Here is a 7,443-nt window from a genome sequence, read left to right on the forward strand (position 1 = left end):
GCAAGACATCCTTGCAGTCGAGGGTATTATTGGTGTTTCGATATGAGACAGCATGTACATCCACTTCTCATCCCTTATTTACACAGGGGGGCAATATGTAAATTATATGCATTACCAAACTCTTGTTTGCACTGCCATTCAATTTAAAGTCTGTATTTTTTTTAAATGTAGCATTCCTAATCCCTAGTCAAGCTGCCTTACCTTTCAGCCAGCATTCTTGATATATTAGGCACTGTTAGTTTTGGTAACACAGTGTTTTAACAGTGGAACTTCAATAAAATAGCTATAATTATACCACTTCTGGGAATGTTCTGCTGACATATTTTTTTAAATTCAAATATGTTACTCTAAAATACTCTGCCAAAATAATATAATTTTTAGCAAGTTAGGGACCTTAGCAACATAAGGAAGTTGTTTTCTAAGCCACAAGTTAGACATCTAGGATTAAGTCAGTTTTATTTCATCATGGATATACCAAATATTGTTAACTCAATACTTAATGTGACACTAAACCTAGGAGTTAAGCATTAAAAATGCATTCAAGTATCTTATTTATTAACAATACTGGACCGTATTTGTGTATCAATCAGCTGTAAATCCTCAAACCATCTCTGAATTCATGCTGACACTGTCCTTCCTTCTGGAGGGTGGCTAATTTTGTTCCCTAAAGTTGCCACTGCTCCAAGTTCGCTCCCATGATGGACTACACTTTCATGTTAAGTTGCATTGAGTTTGTTGTCCATCACTGGAGCAAGCTTGGAGTGGTGGCTACTTTACAACACACACAGGAACCATGAGGAACAAAACTATTCACCCTCCAGAAGGAAGGACAGTGTCAGCACCAATTCAGAGATGATTTGAGGATCTACAGCTGAGTGATACACAAATAAGATACAGCTTTGATAATATTTAAGGTACTTGAATGCATTTTTTAAGAGTTAACTCCTGAGTTTAGAGTCACTTTAACAAAGGCACTATGTTATGAAGCAGAAATGTGTAATTAAGATGTGCAGGTAGCAGCCATTCCAGTGTCTGGCTTTAGCCAACAACACTTGGACACAGCTTACCTCCAAAATGTATGACTTATGAAGTCCAGTGATTTTTGTATTATATTAGAGACATATAGATAATACCCTGTTGGAAGCTTTACTACTGTGATAGCCAGTGTTTCTGGCTATAATTCAAATGTAGTATGTATGTGTGTGTGGATATATTATGCTATATATTTTAATATAATCTATTTAATAATAATGTGTAATGCCTGCTTTCCATAAATTAATCTATCTATCGATAGATCTATCGATCTATGGGATGACAGGTGGGCTGGGGTTTGTTTACCATGTTGTTTAATATCAATGGGGAAATAAAGATCTGATGAAGTATACAGCCCTATGTTATATATATTTAGGCAATTACAGTAATATGTACCAGGGCATGGTAGTCTTTCATACAGGTTTTTAGTTCTCTCTCCATAATACATTACATGGTAAGGATAGACTCCGGAATTTTGAATAAGTTTGAGACCATTTTTTAATTGATGTAAATCATTGTGTGTCATAAGCAACTGCCATGTTTATCGTCTTAAAAATTATTTTCAACCTTTGTCTGCATTCCTTCTTACATCTCAGTTCTGCTGTTTTCTCTTTGTGGCCACTTCTTGTCTACAGTGATGGCTGCATGTCACATAGGGCAGGTTTCCTGATGGTGACGTTGATGAAACATGTGAATGCTGTCTATAGTCTACACTGGTCCAACAGTGACCATCTGTATCTCTGCTCCTCTGGTAACAGAGCAAGTCATGGGGATGACAGTCCCACTACAGCCGTCTGCTCTCTGGAAATGCGGTGGCCTGCTCTGTTAAAGCCTATGTCAAGCAGCTTGCAATGCTACTTCTTAACTAGCAGAAAGTGGAAGAGAAAGGCTGCAGTGGAATAGGGGTGAAGGAGACAGGAGAGAATGATTGAATAGGAACTACAAAGCTGGGATATGAAGGCTCCAGGGGAGGAAATGCACAGTGCTTGGCAAGAAAGGTTGCAGGGAAGGTCACATAGCTGGGGAATAAAAGTCTTCAAGGGGGCCACAGAGCTGCATTACATGTGTCCCACCCACCTTGTCCTCCCCACCTTACAGTGGGGAGCCTCTCATGCACCTTGCACCATAACAATATATCGCTGGCACCAAACTCTGCATCTCACCCAGTTCATCCCCCCGGTTACAATGCAATCTTTCCACCCACCTTACTTCCCAGTGCATTTATCCTACTTACATTTCCCTCCACCTCACAATAAATCCCTGTCACAATACCCCTGGCTTACAGCGCATACCGAAGGCTATTGAAAGTTGTAAAAAAAAAGTGGTTGATTTAGATCACTCACTATAATTGTGGATACATATGTTGCCCTTTAGCCATTTTAATCTTGACACCACTGATCTACACTGAAGTGAAGCAGCCAGTGCAGTGTGTAAATTATCATTTTTCTCCCTGACCTCTCAAGGTGCTTTAAGCCCTCATTCACACTAGAAAAATCCGGCACGTATAGCTCCGTGCACGTCTTTATCGGGCAGCTCCCGGAAAGGACAGGTGCTGCATGTGATTAGTACGCAGCCCCCGTCCTCCATGGAGTATGCGGCCGTACACCGCCCTACGCTCAACCCAAGTGCAGGACGGTACGGGCGCGTGTTTCCTGGCTCGGACGCAGACGGGATCCATCCTGTCAGCATAGGGTACAGACACCCGCACCCACACGGACGTGCAGGGCGGGTGAGTGAGTGTAGGGTGGCGTGCAGCTGCGCACTTCAATAGAGAAGGACGGGGGCTGCTTACTAATCACACGCAGCACCTGTCCTTCCCGGGAGCTGCCCGATACAGCCATGCATGCAGCATGGAGCTGTACGTGCCAGCCTTTTCTATTGTGAATTTGGGCTAAAAGAGAATGCAAACTCACCAGGTTTCCAGTTGGTTTCTAACAGCTTAGGGCATGCACATATGAGCAGTAATCTATGCTCAGGAGGTGCATGTAGCCACATACAGCAACCTGTAAAACTTAATGACAGGACATGGATGCACATGTACTTGTACAAATGTTAAAGTTAGGGTCTGTGTGTAGCCACGTGCAGCTGCCTCCTGTCATTGAATTGTACAGGTGGCTGTAAGCGGCTGCATGAATCTGCTGTCCCATCTGTCCCCGGCTGTGCACATACATGTGACTGAGACCTAAATGTCTTGCTTCTAGATACAGAGATGAATGAGGGCCTGTTTTAAAGTTGTTTTACTGACTTCAAAATATGTACATACTTTATTGTGCATAATCTGGGCACATGTTTACTTTACATACCAAACTCTACTAGGTCTGTTTAAATTGTCTGTAACCAATAGATAAGCACTTTATTTTCACATAATTAGTACAACAAATTTAGGAAGACAAACCATGCTGTATATCAAACTCAGATGCAATATGTTCACATTTTAAATACTAAATATTTTCAGATTAACTAAAGTGCTTCTGGAAAAACAAGCAAGCTGTTTATTTTGCACTTGTCTTATTGTTATAAATATTGTTCACTGTTTAAAGTCAACTGCTTTTTTTTCACTTCTAAAGAATGGTACAGAAAACAGCATTTCTGCAAATACATGCTTTGAATGCAAATAAGGGTTTCTAAAGCCTCTTACTGTGTACCATACGGATGCAGATGATAACTTGTAAACTCAGCTAAAAATTTTCATATCTCTATAACATTATTTGTCTCCCATGCCGCACTTGATAGATAGTGCTGCTAATGTGGCTGCTTCCGGTAGTATTGCTAACAGACCTCACCATTAAAAACATACAGGTCATATACTGTACTACGAGCATGCACAGTTAATTTTTTTAGGCACAAAAAACTATTTCTGTCTTCTATACTTCTAGCTACTGAAACATTTAATAAATACAAAAAACACAGATAAAAAAGTGTATAAGTATATATGTATTTCTTTCAGAAGTTGCAACCATCTTTTAGTATGATCAATGTATTATATATTATTATTATTAGTATTATTATGAATAATACAGTATAATAAGGATTTAATATATTATTGAAGTGAATAAAGGTGTAAAGGCTCAATTGTAGGTGTTTTTAGTCCCAGAACAAACAAACACTGAACTGGCAGATTGACACAGATAGAATCCCTTGTAAAAACAAATATCTAAAAGAAACCCAAACATAAAAAGGTTCCTAAAGTGATCCACTGAGTTTTATTAACTAAAGGATCATAGAAATGTCACTTAGTTAAGTTAAAATGAAATCCAGGCAAGTATAATAGACACAAAATAATGCAACTCTATATTCAATATTACAACCTTAAATACATTTTTGTTCAGCTTTAAAGTTGTGTTCATTTCAATTATCCAATAATAAACACGATTTGAAAAAACAGCATCATTTATTTGCTCATTTCGGTTCCCTAAGTGATTATTTAAGGTGAACATAGTGTAACTTAATTAAACCAAGCTACAATTACATTTACTTTGCTAAGTAAACATTGTTTTCCTTCTTCATAAATCAACCCCATTGAGAGATGCATCCTGCATATTATGGCTGTTAAAATTAGAAGAATCACCATTTCATCGCTTTTTTAATTTCCTGAATATTAACATGTTTGTCTGACCCTTAGATAATCACTTAGATTAGGAATCAAAGCATTCATCATTCATGATTTATGAATTTCTGAGTCTCTGAAGACCAGACAAATCTGTATGTATATACAGTATTCAGGAGAATTGAAAAATGTGCAGTTTGCAGATTTGTTTGGTTTTCAAACTGACTCACTCATCACTTGAGGTTTTCCTGTTAAAAGGTGAACAACATTTAGTTCAGCTATGTATTTATAAAAAAAAAAATCTATATTGGTTAATACATTGTCCATTTAAGGCAAAGTGACAGTGTCTATGCCAAATACCACCCCACCCCAATTCAGTTATACTTACCTTGCTGGATTTTGCCTACATTTTATTCTTCTGTTGCCTTAATCAAAAAGTATGGAAGTACTTTTGACGACTTTTGAGGTATCCAAGAGATGCATCTGTACACATTTCCGTAAAATCATTCAATTTTAATTAAAATTAAATCACCAATAACTGTTATTGATTATACATCATTACTTTGCATACACTTGTGTTTTTAATATACCAAATTCTCCAGCCATCTATCCACCACTTCACTGTACCCTTGTATACTATATACTGTATATCATAAGACACCACATAGTTTTTAAATTATATCAGATTCAGGGGTATCCAACAGTAACATAGGGGAGAAGACATTTTTTCTCTATGCATTTTGTGGTATTATTGTTGCTTCTTCCAGAGGATGCTAGAGATATTTAAAAAATAGAATATATAGTACTATCATACATCAAGGTATATGCACATTCTCTGTATGGTTAATCAACACTGCGACCAGGTGAACATCAGGGTATGCATATACTTAGCAAGAGAGGAGGCATACACGGGTGGGGGTTAATTCAGGAGCAAATTCCAAGGAGCACATCTTGCTATTAGTCAACATTTAAATATAAATAAATCACTATACAATTTACATATTGTTCGTCTCATTTTATTATAAGTCATAAACAACTTACCTACTTTTTATTCAATGTTCGAAACATCCCGCTTTAAAATAGCGTTAAAAATGCCCCCACTGACCTCTGTAGCTAAAGACACTATGGAAAAATTAATCTTCAAAGTTTACAACATAGGCACTGAAATTGCAGCACTACTCTCCATGACTTGGCAGACTGGCAGCCTTCTTCCTACTAGGGTCTGTTCTAGCTCACAAGACTAAATAAACAGAGTTACAAATACTTTCGAAGGTAAAATAACCTATATTTATCGATCTTCACCCGAGCTTGACAAAGAGGCTTGTGCCTCGAAACGCGTAGCGATCTACCCCTTATACATCACTGGCAACTGTTTTACAGCCCCTCACTGTGACACTCGGAGAGGAGAGCACACTCTCAATGCCATCACTGCTAGGTCTCCTATACCCGGCGACTAGAGACGACTGCTGACAGCACGTGTCACACAGTATCCGCCTACAGAGCACTTCTGGCCGCTACGGCTCAGCCTGGCCAGCTGAGTCCCGCCGTGAGATAGCTGCTCTTTTTCCACAAACGAATGCTTGCAGCCGTCCATACCACTGCATTCCACCGTGCCTCACTTCCCCAAGGACTCCATCCCTTCAACCCCGGAGAATCCCCAAGGACTTCTCAAATGTGAGTTTTTTCATTAACCTTATACCAACAGTAGTAGCGCTCTCAATAAATAGGTTGTTTTTTGTATATTTATTTTTAGTTGGGTAGCAAGGTGTTTGCTTCGGGTTCAGACTTAATATAGTGTAATTATTTGGACAAACTAGGGTTTTATGGATAAATAATTATAATATTTTGTATCTGGTATTCTGGTTACAATATTATTATAATAGAGACAGCTTATATAAAACCAATATACTTTTTACTTTTTTGTGCTCTCCCCACAATAGTTCTTAAAGTGTATTTCCACTTTTGCAGTCAAATTTGAGAAAACCCCTCCATATGTTCATGTTCACACAGCATACTGAAAAAAAATGTCTTACCTTTTAGATGTTTAGTTAAAGCCGGCAAGATGGCTGACTCCAGGTTTTTCTTAGCCCTTTCACAGTGGTCTGTCCTAATGGAAAGACTTGGGACTGAAATTTGAGGATTGTATTTATCTGATAAGCTTCATTAAAGTGTTATTAAAGACACCATTTCTCCTCCCTCCCTCCCCCAATGCTGCTTTAAGGATCTTGATCCGATCATCTTCTTTTTCCAGTAGTTTTCAGGAGTCCCTCCAGCGCTGGTGCTGGTCTCTGATCCAGCGCAGACTCCTAGGGTCCCACGGTCTCTGTCCTCATGGCTGCATGCATTCACCTCCACTGTGTCTCTCCTCTTCTCCCCGCCAAAGATCTCTACTGTGCATGTGCCTGCCCCATCATCCTGCACAGCCACTTGAGAAGCTTTGGACCTTCAGACAGGAGCGAGGCACAGGTAACTATTTACCTATTTGGTAACTTTTTAATTTTTTTATGTTTTTGCATATATCTACTGCTTGCTAGCAGTAGATATATATATATATATAAAAAAGAGACTTTAATACTACTTTAACATACAATGGACAAGCTACCTCAGACCTCTCACCCCTCACAGCCCCTCCTAACATTTCATAGAAATAGAAGTAAGAAGACATGTAAACCCCTAAAACCCTAACCCAATTAAAAGCAATTTAAACTGCAAGAAGCGTTTTACATTTGTTTAGCTTATGCTATGTGAATGGGAACATTTAACAAATATAACATAGGTGCTATACCAATTTGGTTGCTAAAGTGGAAAGGAAATACAGATTAAGTGACTTTAGAAACAAGCAGGTGGTTCAGCCTACCACACTT

Source organism: Nanorana parkeri, unplaced genomic scaffold (assembly GCF_000935625.1).
Source record: "Nanorana parkeri isolate BGI_ZX_2015 unplaced genomic scaffold, ASM93562v1 scaffold828, whole genome shotgun sequence".
NCBI lineage: Eukaryota > Metazoa > Chordata > Amphibia > Anura > Dicroglossidae > Nanorana > Nanorana parkeri.